Source organism: Brienomyrus brachyistius, chromosome 2 (assembly GCF_023856365.1).
Source record: "Brienomyrus brachyistius isolate T26 chromosome 2, BBRACH_0.4, whole genome shotgun sequence".
Taxonomy (NCBI): Eukaryota; Metazoa; Chordata; class Actinopteri; order Osteoglossiformes; family Mormyridae; genus Brienomyrus; species Brienomyrus brachyistius.
Genome location: NC_064534.1, coordinates 36,046,403 through 36,069,044, shown reverse-complemented (window position 1 = coordinate 36,069,044; position 22,642 = coordinate 36,046,403). Strand labels below are relative to the sequence as shown.

The 22,642-nt window shown below is 43.3% G+C and overlaps 11 non-coding genes across 11 annotated transcripts; all 11 read right to left on the bottom strand.

The window, feature by feature from the left end:
* Nucleotides 1–603: 603 nt before the first annotated feature.
* Nucleotides 604–722, bottom strand: LOC125733122 (5S ribosomal RNA). The gene has a single exon (XR_007392479.1). It is a non-coding gene; the product is annotated as a 5S ribosomal RNA (ribosomal RNA).
* A 1,081-nt stretch (nucleotides 723–1,803) lies between these two features.
* On the bottom strand, nucleotides 1,804–1,922 carry LOC125731258 (5S ribosomal RNA). Its single transcript, XR_007391543.1, has one exon. It is a non-coding gene; the product is annotated as a 5S ribosomal RNA (ribosomal RNA).
* Nucleotides 1,923–3,000: 1,078 nt separating this feature from the next.
* On the bottom strand, nucleotides 3,001–3,119 carry LOC125733121 (5S ribosomal RNA). The gene has a single exon (XR_007392478.1). It is a non-coding gene; the product is annotated as a 5S ribosomal RNA (ribosomal RNA).
* Nucleotides 3,120–4,198: 1,079 nt separating this feature from the next.
* On the bottom strand, nucleotides 4,199–4,317 carry LOC125733120 (5S ribosomal RNA). Its single transcript, XR_007392477.1, has one exon. It is a non-coding gene; the product is annotated as a 5S ribosomal RNA (ribosomal RNA).
* Nucleotides 4,318–5,396: 1,079 nt separating this feature from the next.
* Nucleotides 5,397–5,515, bottom strand: LOC125733119 (5S ribosomal RNA). The gene has a single exon (XR_007392476.1). It is a non-coding gene; the product is annotated as a 5S ribosomal RNA (ribosomal RNA).
* A 1,076-nt stretch (nucleotides 5,516–6,591) lies between these two features.
* On the bottom strand, nucleotides 6,592–6,710 carry LOC125734171 (5S ribosomal RNA). Its single transcript, XR_007393495.1, has one exon. It is a non-coding gene; the product is annotated as a 5S ribosomal RNA (ribosomal RNA).
* Nucleotides 6,711–7,791: 1,081 nt separating this feature from the next.
* Nucleotides 7,792–7,910, bottom strand: LOC125732568 (5S ribosomal RNA). Its single transcript, XR_007391944.1, has one exon. It is a non-coding gene; the product is annotated as a 5S ribosomal RNA (ribosomal RNA).
* A 1,083-nt stretch (nucleotides 7,911–8,993) lies between these two features.
* Nucleotides 8,994–9,112, bottom strand: LOC125736986 (5S ribosomal RNA). Its single transcript, XR_007396253.1, has one exon. It is a non-coding gene; the product is annotated as a 5S ribosomal RNA (ribosomal RNA).
* A 1,078-nt stretch (nucleotides 9,113–10,190) lies between these two features.
* Nucleotides 10,191–10,309, bottom strand: LOC125733865 (5S ribosomal RNA). The gene has a single exon (XR_007393199.1). It is a non-coding gene; the product is annotated as a 5S ribosomal RNA (ribosomal RNA).
* A 9,828-nt stretch (nucleotides 10,310–20,137) lies between these two features.
* LOC125731053 (5S ribosomal RNA) lies at nucleotides 20,138–20,256 on the bottom strand. The gene has a single exon (XR_007391342.1). It is a non-coding gene; the product is annotated as a 5S ribosomal RNA (ribosomal RNA).
* A 1,078-nt stretch (nucleotides 20,257–21,334) lies between these two features.
* On the bottom strand, nucleotides 21,335–21,453 carry LOC125732341 (5S ribosomal RNA). The gene has a single exon (XR_007391723.1). It is a non-coding gene; the product is annotated as a 5S ribosomal RNA (ribosomal RNA).
* Nucleotides 21,454–22,642: the final 1,189 nt, after the last annotated feature.

Genomic DNA, 22,642 nt, shown 5'->3' with positions numbered 1-22,642 from the left:
CAATTTTCTACATTCAAACATCGACGGCCTCTTCTCTCTAAAAATTCAGCAGACCGCTTCTACCACCAGCAAAGAAGTTTCCATCCCTAATTCCTCTGTGATTCCCACTAACCTAAACATTAAGCTGGCATTGAAGGGTGTGAATTACCCCGGCCAATCTGTTCTTTTAAATACAGCTTTTAGCAAGTTTTGAAAGGAGAAGAGCAGAACTTGCTATGCCAATAATATCGAGTCTTCTGTGGCGAAGTGGTTTTTGCATAGAAAACAAAGCGGTCAGTTGAAGAGGAATAATATCAGTACTTTGTTTAAAACTGTGTGTAAAAAGCTGTCTCTTTATCATTAACAATAAGTTCTAAAACGTGAATGGGGAGTGACAGTCTTCAAGTTTGTGAGAAGATCGCGCCCTGGTGGAATAAAGGCACGAACAGCTTACAGCACCTAGAATGACCAGGAAGTATTTAGAGTAAAACGGTTTCTAAAAGCTGCCTTTATGAATGAGAGAAAAAAAAATATATATATATAAAATAGTAAAATGGAAGGGGAGTGATAGATTTAAATTAATCGTGAAGTGGAGCGCCCCCTGTATAAAGAAAAAGTGAGAAAAGCTTACAGCACCTGGTATTCCCAGGTGGTCTCCCATCCAAGTACTAACCAGACCCTACCCTGCTTAGCTTCCGAGATCAGACGAGATCAGGCGTGTTCAGGGTGGTATGGCCGTAAGCGAGAGATGCTACCAAAAACAGCCCTTTTGCATTACACTTCTCTATACATGCCAGTTGGTCCCATTGGATACTACTAATGTTCTTTTTTTTTTTTTTATCTGACTCACACTGCAGCCCCACCATCCAATCGGCAGCGCCGGACCCACACCAAACATTCACCAAACTACTCAGCCGGCAGCCTACCACAATTATTCCATTCTTTCCGCATCCGCACACTTCCTTCTTTTTAACTCCTTTTCACTACCGCACAGGTTAATCGCCGCACGTCCCCCGCCGGCAAACATTACTCCTTTGCCTACTGCATGCAGGCTTCTCTTAACGACCCTCTGTTATCAACTCCGCTAACAGCCACAAAATCTCCGCCGCACGAAGCCCACTGGTAGCTGCTGAATCACATGCTTCCCCAAAACGTCGCGCTGTCAGAACACTGGGAGCTACACACACCAACAAGTCCATACTGCAGGCTGCAGCCAGAACAATTTTCTACATTCAAACATCGACGGCCTCTTCTCTCTAAAAATTCACCAGACCGCTTCTACCACCAGCAAAGAAGTTTCCATCCCTAATTCCTCTGTGATTCCCACTAACCTAAACATTAAGCTGGCATTGAAGGGTGTGAATTACCCCGGCCAATCTGTTCTTTTAAATACAGCTTTTAGCAAGTTTTGAAAGGAGAAGAGCAGAACTTGCTATGCCAATAATATCGAGTCTTCTGTGGCGAAGTGGTTTTTGCATAGAAAACAAAGCGGTCAGTTGAAGAGGAATAATATCAGTACTTTGTTTAAAACTGTGTGTAAAAAGCTGTCTCTTTATCATTAACAATAAGTTGTAAAACGTGAATGGGGAGTGACAGTCTTCAAGTTTGTGAGAAGATCGCGCCCTGGTGGAATAAAGGCACGAACAGCTTACAGCACCTAGAATTACCAGGAAGTATTTAAAGTAAAACGGTGTGTAACAGCTGCCTTTATGAATGAGAGAAAAATATATATATATATATATAAAATAGTAAAATGGAAGGGGAGTGATAGATTTAAATTAATCGTGAAGTGGAGCGCCCCCTGTATAAAGTAAAAGTGAGAAATGCTTACAGCACCTGGTATTCCCAGGAGGTCTCCCATCCAAGTACTAACCAGACCCTACCCTGCTTAGCTTCCGAGATCAGACGAGATCGGGCGTGTTCAGGGTGGTATGGCCGTAAGCGAGAGATGCTACCAAAAACAGCCCTTTTGCATTACATGCGTCTATACATGCCAGTTAGTCCCATTGGATCCTACTCCTGTTTTTTTTTTTTTTTATCTGACTCACACTGCAGCCCCATCATCCAATCGGCAGCGCCGGACCCACACCAAACATTCACCAAACTACTCAGCCGGCAGCCTACCACAATTATTCCATTCTTTCCGCATCCGCACACTTCCTTCTTTTTAACTCCTTTTCACTACCGCACAGGTTAATCGCCGCACGTCCCCCGCCGGCAAACATTACTCCTTTGCCTACTGCATGTAGGCTTCTCTTAACGACCCTCTGTTATCAACTCCGCTAACAGCAACAAAATCTCCGCCGCACGAAGCCCACTGGTAGCTGCTGAATCACATGCTTCCCCAAAACGTCGCGTTGTCAGAACACTGGGAGCTACACACACCAACAAGTCCATACTGCAGGCTGCAGCCAGAACAATTTTCTACATTCAAACATCGACGGGCTCTTCTCTCTAAAAATTCACCAGACCGCTTCTACCACCAGCAAAGAAGTTTCCATCCCTAATTCCTCTGTGATTCCCACTAACCTAAACATTAAGCTGGCATTGAAGGGTGTGAATTACCCCGGCCAATCTGTTCTTTTAAATACAGCTTTTAACAAGTTTTGAAAGGAGAAGAGCAGAACTTGCTATGCCAATAATATCGAGTCTTCTGTGGCGAAGTGGTTTTTGCATAGAAAACAAAGCGGTCAGTTGAAGAGGAATAATATCAGTACTTTGTTTAAAACTGTGTGTAAAAAGCTGTCTCTTTATCATTAACAATAAGTTGTAAAACGTGAATGGGGAGTGACAGTCTTCAAGTTTGTGAGAAGATCGCGCCCTGGTGGAATAAAGGCACGAACAGCTTACAGCACCTAGAATGACCAGGAAGTATTTAGAGTTAAACGGTTTCTAAAAGCTGCCTTTATGAATGAGAGAAAAAAAAAAAATATATATATAAAATAGTAAAATGGAAGGGGAGTGATAGATTTAAATTAATCGTGAAGTGGAGCGCCCCCTGTATAAAGAAAAAGTGAGAAAAGCTTACAGCACCTGGTATTCCCAGGTGGTCTCCCATCCAAGTACTAACCAGACCCTACCCTGCTTAGCTTCCGAGATCAGACGAGATCAGGCGTGTTCAGGGTGGTATGGCCGTAAGCGAGAGATGCTACCAAAAACAGCCCTTTTGCATTACACGCGTCTATACATGCCAGTTAGTCCCATTGGATACTACTAATGTTCTTTTTTTTTTTTTTATCTGACTCACACTGCAGCCCCACCATCCAATCGGCAGCGCCGGACCCACACCAAACATTCACCAAACTACTCAGCCGGCAGCCTATCACAATTATTCCATTCTTTCCGCATCCGCACACTTCCTTCTTTTTAACTCCTTTTCACTACCGCACAGGTTAATCGCCGCACGTCCCCCGCCGGCAAACATTACTCCTTTGCCTACTGCATGCAGGCTTCTCTTAACGACCCTCTGTTATCAACTCCGCTAACAGCCACAAAATCTCCGCCGCACGAAGCCCACTGGTAGCTGCTGAATCACATGCTTCCCCAAAATGTCGCGCTGTCAGAACACTGTGAGCTACACACACCAACAAGTCCATACTGCAGGCTGCAGCCAGAACAATTTTCTACATTCAAACATCGACGGCCTCTTCTCTCTAAAAATTCAGCAGACCGCTTCTACCACCAGCAAAGAAGTTTCCATCCCTAATTCCTCTGTGATTCCCACTAACCTAAACATTAAGCTGGCATTGAAGGGTGTGAATTACCCCGGCCAATCTGTTCTTTTAAATACAGCTTTTAGCAAGTTTTGAAAGGAGAAGAGCAGAACTTGCTATGCCAATAATATCGAGTCTTCTGTGGCGAAGTGGTTTTTGCATAGAAAACAAAGCGGTCAGTTGAAGAGGAATAATATCAGTACTTTGTTTAAAACTGTGTGTAAAAAGCTGTCTCTTTATCATTAACAATAAGTTCTAAAACGTGAATGGGGAGTGACAGTCTTCAAGTTTGTGAGAAGATCGCGCCCTGGTGGAATAAAGGCACGAACAGCTTACAGCACCTAGAATGACCAGGAAGTATTTAGAGTAAAACGGTTTCTAAAAGCTGCCTTTATGAATGAGAGAAAAAAAAAAATATATATATAAAATAGTAAAATGGAAGGGGAGTGATAGATTTAAATTAATCGTGAAGTGGAGCGCCCCCTGTATAAAGAAAAAGTGAGAAAAGCTTACAGCACCTGGTATTCCCAGGTGGTCTCCCATCCAAGTACTAACCAGACCCTACCCTGCTTAGCTTCCGAGATCAGACGAGATCAGGCGTGTTCAGGGTGGTATGGCCGTAAGCGAGAGATGCTACCAAAAACAGCCCTTTTGCATTACACTTCTCTATACATGCCAGTTGGTCCCATTGGATACTACTAATGTTCTTTTTTTTTTTTTTATCTGACTCACACTGCAGCCCCACCATCCAATCGGCAGCGCCGGACCCACACCAAACATTCACCAAACTACTCAGCCGGCAGCCTACCACAATTATTCCATTCTTTCCGCATCCGCACACTTCCTTCTTTTTAACTCCTTTTCACTACCGCACAGGTTAATCGCCGCACGTCCCCCGCCGGCAAACATTACTCCTTTGCCTACTGCATGCAGGCTTCTCTTAACGACCCTCTGTTATCAACTCCGCTAACAGCCACAAAATCTCCGCCGCACGAAGCCCACTGGTAGCTGCTGAATCACATGCTTCCCCAAAACGTCACGCTGTCAGAACACTGGGAGCTACACACACCAACAAGTCCATACTGCAGGCTGCAGCCAGAACAATTTTCTACATTCAAACATCGACGGCCTCTTCTCTCTAAAAATTCACCAGACCGCTTCTACCACCAGCAAAGAAGTTTCCATCCCTAATTCCTCTGTGATTCCCACTAACCTAAACATTAAGCTGGCATTGAAGGGTGTGAATTACCCCGGCCAATCTGTTCTTTTAAATACAGCTTTTAGCAAGTTTTGAAAGGAGAAGAGCAGAACTTGCTATGCCAATAATATCGAGTCTTCTGTGGCGAAGTGGTTTTTGCATAGAAAACAAAGCGGTCAGTTGAAGAGGAATAATATCAGTACTTTGTTTAAAACTGTGTGTAAAAAGCTGTCTCTTTATCATTAACAATAAGTTGTAAAACGTGAATGGGGAGTGACAGTCTTCAAGTTTGTGAGAAGATCGCGCCCTGGTGGAATAAAGGCACGAACAGCTTACAGCACCTAGAATGACCAGGAAGTATTTAGAGTAAAACGGTTTCTAAAAGCTGCCTTTATGAATGAGAGAAAAAAAAATATATATATATAAAATAGTAAAATGGAAGGGGAGTGATAGATTTAAATTAATCGTGAAGTGGAGCGCCCCCTGTATAAAGTAAAAGTGAGAAAAGCTTACAGCACCTGGTATTCCCAGGTGGTCTCCCATCCAAGTACTAACCAGACCCTACCCTGCTTAGCTTCCGAGATCAGACGAGATCAGGCGTGTTCAGGGTGGTATGGCCGTAAGCGAGAGATGCTACCAAAAACAGCCCTTTTGCATTACACGCCTCTATACATGCCAGTTGGTCCCATTGGATACTACTAATGTTCTTTTTTTTTTTTATCTGACTCACACTGCAGCCCCACCATCCAATCGGCAGCGCCGGACCCACACCAAACATTCACCAAACTACTCAGCCGGCAGCCTACCACAATTATTCCATTCTTTCCGCATCCGCACACTTCCTTCTTTTTAACTCCTTTTCACTACCGCACAGGTTAATCGCCGCACGTCCCCCGCCGGCAAACATTACTCCTTTGCCTACTGCATGCAGGCTTCTCTTAACGACCCTCTGTTATCAACTCCGCTAACAGCCACAAAATCTCCGCCGCACGAAGCCCACTGGTAGCTGCTGAATCACATGCTTCCCCAAAACGTCGCGCTGTCAGAACACTGGGAGCTACACACACCAACAAGTCCATACTGCAGGCTGCAGCCAGAACAATTTTCTACATTCAAACATCGACGGCCTCTTCTCTCTAAAAATTCACCAGACCGCTTCTACCACCAGCAAAGAAGTTTCCATCCCTAATTCCTCTGTGATTCCCACTAACCTAAACATTAAGCTGGCATTGAAGGGTGTGAATTACCCCGGCCAATCTGTTCTTTTAAATACAGCTTTTAGCAAGTTTTGAAAGGAGAAGAGCAGAACTTGCTATGCCAATAATATCGAGTCTTCTGTGGCGAAGTGGTTTTTGCATAGAAAACAAAGCGGTGAGTTGAAGAGGAATAATATCAGTACTTTGTTTAAAACTGCGTTTAAAAAGCTGTCTCTTTATCATTAACAATAAGTTGTAAAACGTGAATGGGGAGTGACAGTCTTCAAGTTTGTGAGAAGATCGCGCCCTGGTGGAATAAAGGCACGAACAGCTTACAGCACCTAGAATTACCAGGAAGTATTTAGAGTAAAATGGTTTCTAAAAGCTGCCTTTATGAATGAGAGAAAAAAAATATATATATATAAAATAGTAAAATGGAAGGGGAGTGATAGATTTAAAATAATCGTGAAGTGGAGCGCCCCCTGTATAAAGTAAAAGTGAGAAAAGCTTACAGCACCTGGTATTCCCAGGTGGTCTCCCATCCAAGTACTAACCAGACCCTACCCTGCTTGGCTTCCGAGATCAGACGAGATCAGGCGTGTTCAGGGTGGTATGGCTGTAAGCGAGAGATGCTACCAAAAACAGCCCTTTTGCATTACACGCCTCTATACATGCCAGTTGGTCCCATTGGATACTACTAATGTTCTTTTTTTTTTTTTTATCTGACTCACACTGCAGCCCCACCATCCAATCGGCAGCACCGGACCCACACCAAACATTCACCAAACTACTCAGCCGGCAGCCTACCACAATTATTCCATTCTTTCCGCATCTGCACACTTCCTTCTTTTTAACTCCTTTTCACTACCGCACAGGTTAATCGCCGCACGTCCCCCGCCGGCAAACATTACTCCTTTGCCTACTGCATGCAGGCTTCTCTTAACGACCCTCTGTTATCAACTCCGCTAACAGCCACAAAATCTCCGCCGCACGAAGCCCACTGGTAGCTGCTGAATCACATGCTTCCCCAAAACGTCGCGCTGTCAGAACACTGGGAGCTACACACACCAACAAGTCCATACTGCAGGCTGCAGCCAGAACAATTTTCTACATTCAAACATCGACGGCCTCTTCTCTCTAAAAATTCACCAGACCGCTTCTACCACCAGCAAAGAAGTTTCCATCCCTAATTCCTCTGTGATTCCCACTAACCTAAACATTAAGCTGGCATTGAAGGGTGTGAATTACCCCGGCCAATCTGTTCTTTTAAATACAGCTTTTAGCAAGTTTTGAAAGGAGAAGAGCAGAACTTGCTATGCCAATAATATCGAGTCTTCTGTGGCGAAGTGGTTTTTGCATAGAAAACAAAGCGGTCAGTTGAAGAGGAATAATATCAGTACTTTGTTTAAAACTGTGTGTAAAAAGCTGTCTCTTTATCATTAACAATAAGTTGTAAAACGTGAATGGGGAGTGACAGTCTTCAAGTTTGTGAGAAGATCGCGCCCTGGTGGAATAAAGGCACGAACAGCTTACAGCACCTAGAATTACCAGGAAGTATTTAAAGTAAAACGGTGTGTAACAGCTGCCTTTATGAATGAGAGAAAAATATATATATATATATATAAAATAGTAAAATGGAAGGGGAGTGATAGATTTAAATTAATCGTGAAGTGGAGCGCCCCCTGTGTAAAGTAAAAGTGAGAAAAGCTTACAGCACCTGGTATTCCCAGGAGGTCTCCCATCCAAGTACTAACCAGACCCTACCCTGCTTGGCTTCCGAGATCGGATGAGATCGGGCGTGTTCAGGGTGGTATGGCCATAAGCGAGAGACGCGACCAAAAACAGCCCTTTTGCATTACACGCGTCTATACATGCCAGTTAGTCCCATTGGATCCTACTCCTGGTTTTTTTTTTTTTTTTATCTGACTCACACTGCAGCATCACCATCCAATCGGCAGCGCCGGACCCACACCAAACATTCACCAAACTACTCAGCCGGCAGCCTACCACAATTGTTCCATTCTTTCCGCATCCGCACACTTCCTTCTTTTTAACTCCTTTTCACTACCGCACAGGTTAATCGCCACACGTCCCCCGCCGGCAAACATTACTCCTTTGCCTACTGCATGCAGGCTTCTCTTAACGACCCTCTGTTATCAACTCCGCTAACAGCCACAAAATCTCCGCCGCACGAAGCCCACTGGTAGCTGCTGAATCACATGCTTCCCCAAAACGTCGCGCTGTCAGAACACTGGGAGCTACACACACCAACAAGTCCATACTGCAGGCTGCAGCCAGAACAATTTTCTACATTCAAACATCGACGGCCTCTTCTCTCTAAAAATTCACCAGACCGCTTCTACCACCAGCAAAGAAGTTTCCATCCCTAATTCCTCTGTGATTCCCACTAACCTAAACATTAAGCTGGCATTGAAGGGTGTGAATTACCCCGGCCAATCTGTTCTTTTAAATACAGCTTTTAGCAAGTTTTGAAAGGAGAAGAGCAGAACTTGCTATGCCAATAATATCGAGTCTTCTGTGGCGAAGTGGTTTTTGCATAGAAAACAAAGCGGTGAGTTGAAGAGGAATAATATCAGTACTTTGTTTAAAACTGTGTGTAAAAAGCTGTCTCTTTATCATTAACAATAAGTTGTAAAACGTGAATGGGGAGTGACAGTCTTCAAGTTTGTGAGAAGATCGCGCCCTGGTGGAATAAAGGCACGAACAGCTTACAGCACCTAGAATTACCAGGAAGTATTTAAAGTAAAACGGTGTGTAACAGCTGCCTTTATGAATGAGAGAAAAATATATATATATATATATATAAAATAGTAAAATGGAAGGGGAGTGATAGATTTAAATTAATCGTGAAGTGGAGCGCCCCCTGTATAAAGTAAAAGTGAGAAAAGCTTACAGCACCTGGTATTCCCAGGTGGTCACCCATCCAAGTACTAACCAGACCCTACCCTGCTTAGCTTCCAAGATCAGACTAGATCGGGCGTGTTCAGGGTGGTACGGCCATAAGCGAGAGACGCTACCAAAAACAGCCCTTTTGCATTACACGCCTCTATACATGCCAGTTGGTCCCATTGTATCCTACTAATGTTTTTTTTTTTTTTTTATCTGACTCACACTGCAGCCCCACCATCCAATCGGCAGCGCCGGACCCACACCAAACATTCACCAAACTACTCAGCCGGCAGCCTACCACAATTATTCCATTCTTTCCGCATCCGCACACTTCCTTCTCTTTAACTCCTTTTCACTACCGCACAGGTTAATCGCCGCACGTCCACCGCCAGCAAACATTACTCCTTTGCCTACTGCATGCAGGCTTCTCTTAACGACCCTCTGTTATCAACTCCGCTAACAGCCACAAAATCTCCGCTGCACGAAGCCCACTGGTAGCTGCTGAATCACATGCTTCCCCAAAACGTTGCGCTGTCAGAACACTGGGAGCTACACACACCAACAAGTCCATACTGCAGGCTGCAGCCAGAACAATTTTCTACATTCAAACATCGACGGCCTCTTCTCTCTAAAAATTCACCAGACCGCTTCTACCACCAGCAAAGAAGTTTCCATCCCTAATTCCTCTGTGATTCCCACTAACCTAAACATTAATCTGGCATTGAAGGGTGTGAATTACCCCGGCCAACCTGCTCTTTTAAATACAGCTTTTAGCGAGTTTTGAAAGGAGGAGAAGAGCAGACCTTGCTATGCCAATAATATCGAGTCTTCTGTGGTCAAGTGGTTTTTGCATAGAAAACAAACCGGTGAGTTGAAGAGGAATTATATCAGTACTTTGTTTAAAACTGTGTGTAAAAAGCTGTCTCTTTATCATTAACAATAAGTTGTAAAACGTGAATGGGGAGTGACAGTCTTCAAGTTTGTGAGAAGATCGCGCCCTGGTGGAATAAAGGCACGAACAGCTTACAGCACCTAGAATTACCAGGAAGTATTTAGAGTAAAACGGTTTCTAAAAGCTGCCTTTATGAAAGAGAGAAAAAATATATATATATAAAATAGTAAAATGGAAGGGGAGTGCTAGATTTAAATTAATCGTGAAGTGGAGCGCCCCCTGTATAAAGTAAAAGTGAGAAAAGCTTACAGCACCTGGTATTCCCAGGTGGTCTCCCATCCAAGTACTAATCAGACCCTACCCTGCTTAGCTTCCGAGATCAGATGAGATCGGGCGTGTTCAGGGTGGTATGGCCGCAAGTGAGAGACGCTACCAAAAACAGCCCTTTTGCATTACACGCCTCTCTCTATACATGCCAGTTGGTCCCATTGCATCCTACTAATGTTTTTTTTTTTTTTTTTATCTGACTCACACTGCAGCCCCACCATCCAATCGGCAGCGCCGGACCCACACCAAACATTCACCAAACTACTCAGTGTTGGAGAAAGCGTCAGGCTTTCCACTCCAACCCTGCACACAGGACCAAACTACAATACAGTATATGTTGGAGAAAGCGACAGGCTTTCCACTCCAACTCTGTACACACCATTAATCACGAGACAACACACTTAGAGTTTTACTTGCACAAGGGTAACCACACTCTCTGCATGCTAGGCTACAAAGGAATGTGTTACAAAGGGTGGTTCCCCTTGGCACCTTTATTTATAGTCAATGGGAGGCAGGGGTCTTGGAGTGAGAACAAAGAAAAGACTGTGAGAGAAGAAGAAGTTCTGGTTTTACTCAGGTGGACAACTATTTAAACACGTGCTCAGGATACGTGTAAACTAATATAATCTAAAGTATGAAGGTAAAGAAAAACAAAATAATGTATATACATATTTACACTCATTGCTGATTATACAGAAATGATAACAAATGATTAATAACAGTTTCTTCAACCTAACAGTCCCTCCTGTTTATCATGACAGTATGATCAGAAGCATCAGTATTGTACAAATTGCAAAAACACTTTCAGCACAACCGTCATTCAGATCACATCATCATCATTATTAAGAGGGCTAGACAAGGTTAGTAAATCCATTCGTTCTTCTGCAGTGTATAGCAGAAAAACAGAACTAAAAGTATGTTGTATCATGGAACGGAGGCAGGGTATAATACAAATGAAACAACAACATACAAATAATAATGTAACAAGAATGGGGAGTGAGAACTTTAGCAGTAACTGCCACCAGGACCCAGTAAGAAACCAATTCAACCATGAGGGGCCAGCATGAGGGTCTAAGGTCATGATCTTTTGAAGTTCTCGCAGACGGTCCAAGGCTGTAGTCATGTTGGGTGAGTGCACATTATCGGGAATATATGTACAGCAGGTATTATTTAAGAGCACGCACACACCACCTTGTGCAGCAGTAAGTATGTCTAAAACCATTCTATTCTGAATGACCATCTGTTTAATAGCATCTATCTCTCCATTCTGTTGCTCATTTATTATGATGGAGTTATTTATGAACAGCCCCAAACGATAATCAATAGTTTCTAATCGTAACGTATTCTTTGCTGTTCCTACCCAGGGAAAAAGAGACATTAATACTTTCTGGTCTGTAGACCAATGTTTGAACTCCTGGGGAACATCTGAACCCCAGACACTGTCATGAGGACGGAGAGAAGCTGTAGTTATGATGGACCGGCGCCTGCGGTTCGCTGGTGTAGACGACAGTGACACCAGGAAAGTATGGTCTGACACAAAGATTGGAGCGCACACACCATACCAGTTATAGGGCAAAACGAAATATGCGCGGGGTCCACATAACCAAGCTACTCCTTGCACCCAGTAGGTGCCATTACTAAATCCACTTATGTTTACCGGGGCACCTTCTCCGTGTACTAGTATTTGGGCACAGTTGGTGGTGTTCCCCATATGGTGGGTGCCGTTCATTTGGTCATAACACATTGAGTGATTAAATGTTTTAGGGTCCATGTTCAGGTGGACAGATAAAGGTAAGGATATATTTGACACTTTTATAGCAAAATCGATCCAAAACTGCTGTGCACATACGCCATTATCCAAACCAGCAGTATATGGATCTGTGTCATTTATTTTTATATTATCATGCTGATAGCCTACACCTGCAAAAGAGGCAGCACACTTTGCTTGTGACTTATTCATAGGTTTCCCATATATAGTTAATCCATCGGCATGAGATGGCATGTGGGTACAGACATAACAATTAGTTAAATTGTCTTTCTTTGCTGAATCATAAACATAACAGTACCAGTAATTTTGTAGGAAAGGATGGGTCTCATTTGTGGAGATAGGTCTCAGGTGGGAACCATCATGTGTCCATCTAGGTGGGCGAAACACCTGCTCTGGTGAGTGCAGAAGCAGACCAACAATTCCCATAAAGAGAATTACACCGAGAGTTACCTTACCACATCCCCACCCAATCAGAGCCATTCTAAATGGAGTGCAGATCAGCTGTTTTCTTCACCGGGTTGAGACGTCAGTATCCTATTGATTGCTGCGCCTTTGTAGCGGACTTCCACTGCTACTCCGAAGGTACAGAGGTCTCTGATACGGGCTTGATGGGCTTACAGTGACTCTTATGTATCCAGGAAGGTCGCTCTGCTATTTTCACCGCTGTTGGTGTTGTGAGCAGGACTTGATAGGGTCCGTCCCACCGGGGTGTGCTCCAATCCTTTCGCAACAGGACCTTGACCAGGATCCAATCTCCTGGCTGCAGATTATCCTGTTGAACAGAAACAGAATTTACTGGCAGACTACTGGGGTTATGTTTTTGTTGTGATGATAATAGCTTACGCATCCAATCGGCTAACGTATTTTCTCTGTCTGCTTTTCCTATATCACTCATTTCGGTTGCTAAGGGAAACGGTCTACCATACACTATTTCAAATGGTGTCAATCCTGCAGGAGTGGGAGTTATTCTCATCCATAATTTTACTAGAGACAAACATTCTGGCCACGGTCTTTTTGTCTCTTCCACTGTCTTTCTGAGTCTTGTTTTAATGGTGCCGTTGGTCCTTTCCACTAAGCCTGCGCTCTGGGGGTGATAAGCGCAATGATTTTTGATCGTAAACCCGAGTGCTTGTGAGCAAAGGGACATGGTTTGATTCACAAAATGAGTCCCATTGTCCGATCTTATAATATGAGGTATGCCATAGGTAGGGAAATAATGGCCTACCAAACATTTTGCAACGGTCATTGCATCACAGTGTTTTACAGGGTATATTTCTACCCACTTAGAAAAGGTGTCTATAATGACTAGACAGTACTTCTTCCCTTGTGACCAAGATAATTCAATGAAATCCATATGTACAATTTGAAATGGATATTCAGCTGCGGGAAACTGGCCACGTTTTGGCCTTATGTTGCCTTGTGCATTGTGTTTACAGCAAATTAAGCACGCTCGACAAAATTGTTTTGCATAATCAGAAAAATTTATAGTATAAAAGTATTGTTGGATAATATGTACCATCCCTCCTGTTGAGACATGGGTGTGTCCATGGCTCACTAAGGCAGCTGTCTTGTATAAATTTTTTGGTAGGATGGGCTTGTCATTCATATAATAAGTTTTCCCTTGTTGTATTGCTCCTCTCTTAATCCAGCTCTGTATTTCTGTTTTAGGTGCATGAGTCTGTGCATCACATAGTACATCACTATCTATCAACAAGACATCTGTAACATTTAAGGCAGGTTGTTTTTGTGCAGCACTTTTTGCCGTCATGTCCGCAAAACTGTTTCCTTTAGCTATTGCGGAAGCATCAGTTTGGTGTGCCTTACATTTGCATATCGCAAGGCAATATGGTAATTGCACAACATCTAACAACCTGAGTAATAGGTTCGTATGAGTTAAAGATGTTCCTTGCGATGTCTTGAATCCTCTATTTTTCCACACTCTTGCATGGTGATGAACAGCTCCAAACACATATTGACTATCAGTGTATATTGTAAGTGGCTTGTTTTTGAAGAGCTCGCATGCCCTAATTACAGCATAGAGTTCAGCCACTTGTGCTGAACAAGCAGGGGGAAGTGCATTGGCCTCCAACACTTCAGTAGATGTAACTACAGCATATCCGACCTTGTTCTTCCCCATGTCATTTTTTGATGCTGATCCATATACAAAAACAACCGTTGAATCTGGTATTGGGGTCTGTAAAATATCTGCTCTTGGTTTGGTTTGTTCTTCCACAACTGCTTTGCACGAATGTGGCTCTCCATCTTCCGCTGTCGGAAGAAGGGTGCTAGGGTTGAGAGGACCACATCGCTGTATTGTGATGTTTGACTGTGAAAGCAGGAGTGAGACTAGGGTCAGATGTCTAACATGTGTGAGGAATGGCAGTGGCGTCTGCAGTAAAACTAAAGAAACTGAATGTGGCACCTTCAAAGTGAGTGGGTGACACAACACTAATTCTGCTGATAATTTCACTGCTTCTGCAGCAGCTGCACATGCCTGCAAACACTGCGGAAAACCAGCTGCCACTGCATCTAATCGTTTAGAATAGAACGCTAATGGCCTCTCTTTTGCGCCGAATGGCTGTGTTAATACTGCCTTCATATACCCTTGATTTGCATCAACACATAGGGTAAATGGTTGTTGATAATCTGGCAGAGCAAGTGTCACATTAGTTTGTAACATTATTTTTAGATTTGTGAATGCCAATTCTCCTTCTTTTGTCCACTGAATTTTATCTTTCAGTGCCATGTCCTTCCCATAAATCAGGGTTTGTAAAGGTTGAACGAGTGCAGCATAATCAGGTAACCATTCCCTGCAATAATTGCAAAGTCCTAAGAAGGACATCATTTGCTGTTTAGTCTTTGGCTTTGGTGCCTCTTGTATTGCCTGTTTTCTAGTTTCTAATAACGATCGACCTTTTTGGGAGAGTTTATGTCCAAGATATATAACTTCCTCTCTGCAATACTGTAATTTTTGTTTTGATGCCTTATGTCCTGTATCATACAAATGCTGTAACACTAACAGTGTGGCTTCTTTGCAATGCTGTTTTGTATCTGAAGCAATTAATATATCATCTACATACAATAGCACTTGACTATGGGACGGTATTTTACAGGAACTCATTGAATACCGTAGTGCCATTGTATATATACATGTGGACTTTCTGAAAACCCTTGAGGGAGTCTAGTGTATGTGTATTTATGTCCTTTATAAGTGAAACCAAATAAGTGTTGTGAATCAGGATGTAGTGGTACTGAGAAAAAGGCATTACTCAGATCCACTACTGAAAAATACTTCTTGTCAGGGGACAAGGAATTTAACAAAAGGTGTGGATTAGGCACATCTGGTGCAGCATGTTGTACTATTTCATTTACTGGTCTTAAATCCTGCACCATGCGCCATTTCCCTGTATGTCCCTTCTGGACGGGGAAGATAGGAGTATTGCAAGTGGCCTCAGGAGCCTCTCGCAATATTCCTGATGCCAACATATCCTGCACTACAGGGGCTATACCTTTCTCTGCTTCAGGTTTTAACGGGTATTGTCTAACTACCGGACGGTGTTCTGATTTCACAATTACTTTGTAAGGTGGAAACCCCTTTACCAGTCCTACATCAGTGGGGGAGGACGACCACAACCCTTCCGGGAGGCGATCTAGATCTGGACATGATCCCTCCTCCAGGGTTGGAAAAATTTGTCAGGTTGGGTCCTGCAAGTGTGTGGTGAGAGTGGTTTGAACTCTCCATCCCAAAGGAAACCGCCACACATTGTGTTTTTTGTCATAGCTCCAAAAGGAGCCAGGTACGGGTTGGTAGTCATTGTAACTGTGCATGGAATCTCGTAAGAACATCTCTACATCCTTCCACTGCATCTGAGGTGGTTTTGATAGAGATACGTGTGGTGTTCCCCCTCTGAACACAGCCTGTTGTTTATTAGATAAGATGACTGAAGCAGCAGAAAAGCCAGTAGTGGAGTTAACATATATATGTTGTAAGGTGATACAAGTGTCTTGAAGGGCATGAAACGTTTTGTCATAGGCATAATCTGGTCCTGGGGTGCCTTTGTACCACATAGTGACGTGTAAGGCATCGTCAGGCATGAACTGGGTTTGTTTAGGGGACTGCTTTTCTCTAGTTTTTCTCAATATTTCACGTGTCTGTGCTGTCCCCCCCAGATCTAGGGACCAATAATACTGTGGAGCTGACATGCCATGTATCACGAAAGTTTGCTTTTCTACTATAGCCTTCATGCCAGTGGGTGTTGCAATCACACTAATACCCATTTGTATCATAAGATCCCTTCCTAACAGATTGACTGGACATGAAGGGCTTATTAGCACTTGGGCGTGACATTCTAACTCTGTTTCCTCATCTTTTATGCTAACTGGATTTGTCAATTGATGACTTTTGGCTTGGCCTCCTGCAGTTCGGATATTTATGGAGGACGAGGAAAAGGTGACCCTTGGAGGGCTAGTGGTTAACACTGTTCTACAGGCTCCGGTATCACATAGGCACTCATATATTTTCCCATTTATAATAAGCCTTCGTTTTGGTAGTTCTTCAAGTTGTTTTAGTGCTAGCAGTTGGCAAACTGCTTGCAAATCTATCTCTTCTGTCTCATCCTGTTTTTGCAGCTTATCTGGCTCTTTTGATAGTTCACAGGCTAATTGTCATTGATTCTCTGTGGAATTTGGGTTGTTTATAAACTTGGTTCTACATTGCCTAGCTAAGTGCCCAAGTTTTCCGCATGTCCAGCAAGTGTTATCTTGCTGTAATAAATTTCGCTGATTGCTCCTAAAAGCACCTCTCCCCCTTCCTCGGCCTCGTGACCTTCCTCTGAACCCTCCCCTCCCCGGAGGATTCATATGTATTATTGCAACAGTATCATTAGCAGCAAACACTGCGTCTGATTTCTGTTTTTGTGCTGTATGGGCGTGTTGGGCATATTCTAGGGCTTGCTGCACTGAACCAGTATTCTGATGTACCCAATGTTTATCTATGTATCTCTTCAGTTCAGGTTTTAGCCCTGTGATGAACGCACGTTTTAACTGTTGCTGATAAACTCCTCCATTTTCCTCATTATGAGGAATTCCTGAATTCCCTCTAAACACCACTCTCATCCTATCCATAAAATCCTCTGGCTCTTCTCCATCTTTTTGCTTGCATTGTGCAATTCTGCCATAATCTGCTCGTCTCATAAACACTGTCTCTATCCTTCCATGTAATTGCTGCATACTCTGTTGCAGAGCTTGTGAATTATGTGCAAGTGGTTGATTGTCTGGTCCATGACCAGTAAAGTCTCCTGCTACTCTTCCCCATTTATGATTGAACAGCTGTCTTAAACATTGGAACATTTCTCTACCATTCAGGTGGAAACTGCTCTGTAGTTCCAATATTGCTGTCCAAAATTCTGGTACCCCTTCATCAACAGGAGGTATTCCCTTTAATGCTGCCGTTCTATCTTCAGCTGTCCATGGTCTATAGACTAACATTGTTTCAGGTCCTCCATCTGGCTCTCTATTAGGGTTTGCCACCTCCACTAGGGGGCATTGTAATTCTATTTCTTCCTCTTCACTATCAATATCAATGCCTTCATTTCGCGGATGCCATCGAACCTTAGCAGTAGCTAGATCGCGCACAGGGTATAACGTAGGATCTCTACTCCTAGTTATAATGGGGGAAGAAGGAAGAGCTGATGGCTTCTTTGGTATTGTGCCCATAGCTGATGGTTGTTTTATTTCCCTTCTATCTACGGGTTGCATGGGGGCAGGCAATAGTGGCGGTGCTGGTGGTCTATTTTCTCTATGTTTTATTTTGGCCACCGTCTCATCATCTAAAGTGACTAGAGCGGCTGCAGTTAATTTATCCTTTCTATCATCCTTTTTCTGCTTTCTACGTACATCTCTTAACTTACTTTGTTCCAACCAATTATCTGAATACTTATATTCTTTTTTCCTTTTCTCCAATTTTCCTTTCTTCAAGGTTTGTAACATTTCTAGTCTTAAATTTCCTTGTAATTTTAAGATATCTGGAGTGTGGAGTTTCCCTTCAAACCCATGTTTTTTTCTCCACCTCTGATTACTTATTTGTCCTGAACCTGGTTTATATCCTTCCATAAACTTCTCATCTCCCTCTAGTTCAATCCTCTTACTCTGATTCTTTCCCATTTTTTTTCTTTCCCGTCTCCGCACTACACAGGTCCTGGGTGGAATTTCACTGGTACGAGATATATGGGAGGACACCAATACGGCCTTCTACTGCACGCTGTTCGTGCAGCGGTATCGGTTTTCAGGGATGAAACCCGTCCTTGATCCTTCAATCACCAGTACTTCTTTCCCACCAGGCAAAATAAGAAATGGACTGACCAAAGCAACTCTAAGCCTCTATAATAGTCTTAGTCCAGTCATTCACACAATACATGCATGTTCATATTTCGCTTAATTACGGCTAAGCCTAACCCCTTTTCTGCTTAATTACGGCTAAGCCTAACCCCTTTTCTGCTTAATTACGGCTAAGCCTAACCCACGTCAATTGACCCGGTTATTTAGCTGAATAACCTTTGTTGTCTCACCTGTCCTGTGTGCCTGTGTTCCGCCACCGAGGTCCGTCAGACATCACCAGACGTCGAGCGCAGTTCTAACCACCAGCCTGATGACGAATTCACGTCACAGGTCTTTCTTGCACCCGTCTCCGAGTGGCTGTCGACAGACTTCGGTGTCGCTCCTCTCGGTGCGCTGGCGATGTCGTCAGGTGTCCTCGGATCCGGCTCGAAGGACCAAATAATATGTTGGAGAAAGCGTCAGGCTTTCCACTCCAACCCTGCACACAGGACCAAACTACAATACAGTATATGTTGGAGAAAGCGACAGGCTTTCCACTCCAACTCTGTACACACCATTAATTACGAGACAACACACTTAGAGTTTTATTTGCACAAGGGTAACCACACTCTCTGCATGCTAGGCTACAATGTGTTACAAAGGGTGGTTCCCCTTGGCACCTTTATTTATAGTCAATGGGGGGCAGGGGTCTTGGAGTGAGAACAAAGAAAAGACTGTGAGAGAAGAAGAAGTTCTGGTTTTACTCAGGTGGACAACTATTTAAACACGTGCTCAGGATACGTGTAAACTAATATAATCTAAAGTATGAAGGTAAAGAAAAACAAAATAATGTATATACATATTTACACTCATTGCTGATTATACAGAAATGATAACAAATGATTACTAACAGTTTCTTCAACCTAACACTCAGCCAGCAGCCTACCACAATTATTCCATTCTTTCCGCATCCGCACACTTCCTTCTTTTTAACTCCTTTTCACTACCGCACAGGTTAATCGCCGCACGTCCCCCGCCAGCAAACATTACTCCTTTGCCTACTGCATGCAGGCTTCTCTTAACGACCCTCTGTTATCAACTCCGCTAACAGCCACAAAATCTCCGCCGCACGAAGCCCACTGGTAGCTGCTGAATCACATGCTTCCCCAAAACGTCACGCTGTCAGAACACTGGGAGCTACACACACCAACAAGTCCATACTGCAGGCTGCAGCCAGAACAATTTTCTACATTCAAACATCGACGGCCTCTTCTCTCTAAAAATTCACCAGACCGCTTCTACCACCAGCAAAGAAGTTTCCATCCCTAATTCCTCTGTGATTCCCACTAACCTAAACATTAAGCTGGCATTGAAGGGTGTGAATTACCCCGGCCAATCTGTTCTTTTAAATACAGCTTTTAGCAAGTTTTGAAAGGAGAAGAGCAGAACTTGCTATGCCAATAATATCGAGTCTTCTGTGGCGAAGTGGTTTTTGCATAGAAAACAAAGCGGTCAGTTGAAGAGGAATAATATCAGTACTTTGTTTAAAACTGTGTGTAAAAAGCTGTCTCTTTATCATTAACAATAAGTTGTAAAACGTGAATGGGGAGTGACAGTCTTCAAGTTTGTGAGAAGATCGCGCCCTGGTGGAATAAAGGCACGAACAGCTTACAGCACCTAGAATTACCAGGAAGTATTTAGAGTAAAACGGTTTCTAAAAGCTGCCTTTATGAAAGAGAGAAAAAATATATATATATAAAATAGTAAAATGGAAGGGGAGTGCTAGATTTAAATTAATCGTGAAGTGGAGCGCCCCCTGTATAAAGTAAAAGTGAGAAAAGCTTACAGCACCTGGTATTCCCAGGTGGTCTCCCATCCAAGTACTAACCAGTCCCTACACTGCTTAGTTTCCAAGATCAGATGAGATCGGGCGTGTTCAGGGTGGTATGGCCGCAAGCAAGAGATGCTACCAAAAACATCCCTTTTGCATTACACGCCTCTATACATGCCAGTTGGTCCCATTGGATCCTACTAATGTTTTTTTTTTTTTTTTATCTGACTCACACTGCAGCCCCACCATCCAATCGGCAGCGCCGGACCCACACCAAACATTCACCAAACTACTCAGCCGGCAGCCTACCACAATTATTCCATTCTTTCCGCATCCGCACACTTCCTTCTTTTTAACTCCTTTTCACTACCGCACAGGTTAATCGCCGCACGTCCCCCGCCGGCAAACATTACTCCTTTGCCTACTGCATGCAGGCTTCTCTTAACGACCCTCTGTTATCAACTCCGCTAACAGCCACAAAATCTCCGCCGCACGAAGCCCACTGGTAGCTGCTGAATCACATGCTTCCCCAAAACGTCACGCTGTCAGAACACTGGGAGCTACACACACCAACAAGTCCATACTGCAGGCTGCAGCCAGAACAATTTTCTACATTCAAACATTGACGGCCTCTTCTCTCTAAAAATTCACCAGAACGCTTCTACCACCAGCAAAGAAGTTTCCATCCCTAATTCCTCTGTGATTCCCACTAACCTAAACATTAAGCTGGCATTGAAGGGTGTGAATTACCCCGGCCAACCTGCTCTTTTAAATACAGCTTTTAGCGAGTTTTGAAAGGAGGAGAAGAGCAGACCTTGCTATGCCAATAATATCGAGTCTTCTGTGGTCAAGTGGTTTTTGCATAGAAAACAAACCGGTGAGTTGAAGAGGAATAATATCAGTACTTTGTTTAAAACTGTGTGTAAAAAGCTGTCTCTTTATCATTAACAATAAGTTGTAAAACGTGAATGGGGAGTGACAGTCTTCAAGTTTGTGAGAAGATCGCGCCCTGGTGGAATAAAGGCACGAACAGCTTACAGCACCTAGAATTACCAGGAAGTATTTAGAGTAAAACGGTTTCTAAAAGCTGCCTTTATGAAAGAGAGAAAAAATATATATATATAAAATAGTAAAATGGAAGGGGAGTGCTAGATTTAAATTAATCGTGAAGTGGAGCGCCCCCTGTATAAAGTAAAAGTGAGAAAAGCTTACAGCACCTGGTATTCCCAGGTGGTCTCCCATCCAAGTACTAATCAGACCCTACCCTGCTTAGCTTCCGAGATCAGATGAGATCGGGCGTGTTCAGGGTGGTATGGCCGCAAGCGAGAGACGCTACCAAAAACAGCCCTTTTGCATTACACGCCTCTCTCTATACATGCCAGTTGGTCCCATTGCATCCTACTAATGTTTTTTTTTTTTTTTTTATCTGACTCACACTGCAGCCCCACCATCCAATCGGCAGCGCCGGACCCACACCAAACATTCACCAAACTACTCAGTGTTGGAGAAAGCGTCAGGCTTTCCACTCCAACCCTGCACACAGGACCAAACTACAATACAGTATATGTTGGAGAAAGCGACAGGCTTTCCACTCCAACTCTGTACACACCATTAATCACGAGACAACACACTTAGAGTTTTACTTGCACAAGGGTAACCACACTCTCTGCATGCTAGGCTACAAAGGAATGTGTTACAAAGGGTGGTTCCCCTTGGCACCTTTATTTATAGTCAATGGGAGGCAGGGGTCTTGGAGTGAGAACAAAGAAAAGACTGTGAGAGAAGAAGAAGTTCTGGTTTTACTCAGGTGGACAACTATTTAAACACGTGCTCAGGATACGTGTAAACTAATATAATCTAAAGTATGAAGGTAAAGAAAAACAAAATAATGTATATACATATTTACACTCATTGCTGATTATACAGAAATGATAACAAATGATTAATAACAGTTTCTTCAACCTAACAGTCCCTCCTGTTTATCATGACAGTATGATCAGAAGCATCAGTATTGTACAAATTGCAAAAACACTTTCAGCACAACCGTCATTCAGATCACATCATCATCATTATTAAGAGGGCTAGACAAGGTTAGTAAATCCATTCGTTCTTCTGCAGTGTATAGCAGAAAAACAGAACTAAAAGTATGTTGTATCATGGAACGGAGGCAGGGTATAATACAAATGAAACAACAACATACAAATAATAATGTAACAAGAATGGGGAGTGAGAACTTTAGCAGTAACTGCCACCAGGACCCAGTAAGAAACCAATTCAACCATGAGGGGCCAGCATGAGGGTCTAAGGTCATGATCTTTTGAAGTTCTCGCAGACGGTCCAAGGCTGTAGTCATGTTGGGTGAGTGCACATTATCGGGAATATATGTACAGCAGGTATTATTTAAGAGCACGCACACACCACCTTGTGCAGCAGTAAGTATGTCTAAAACCATTCTATTCTGAATGACCATCTGTTTAATAGCATCTATCTCTCCATTCTGTTGCTCATTTATT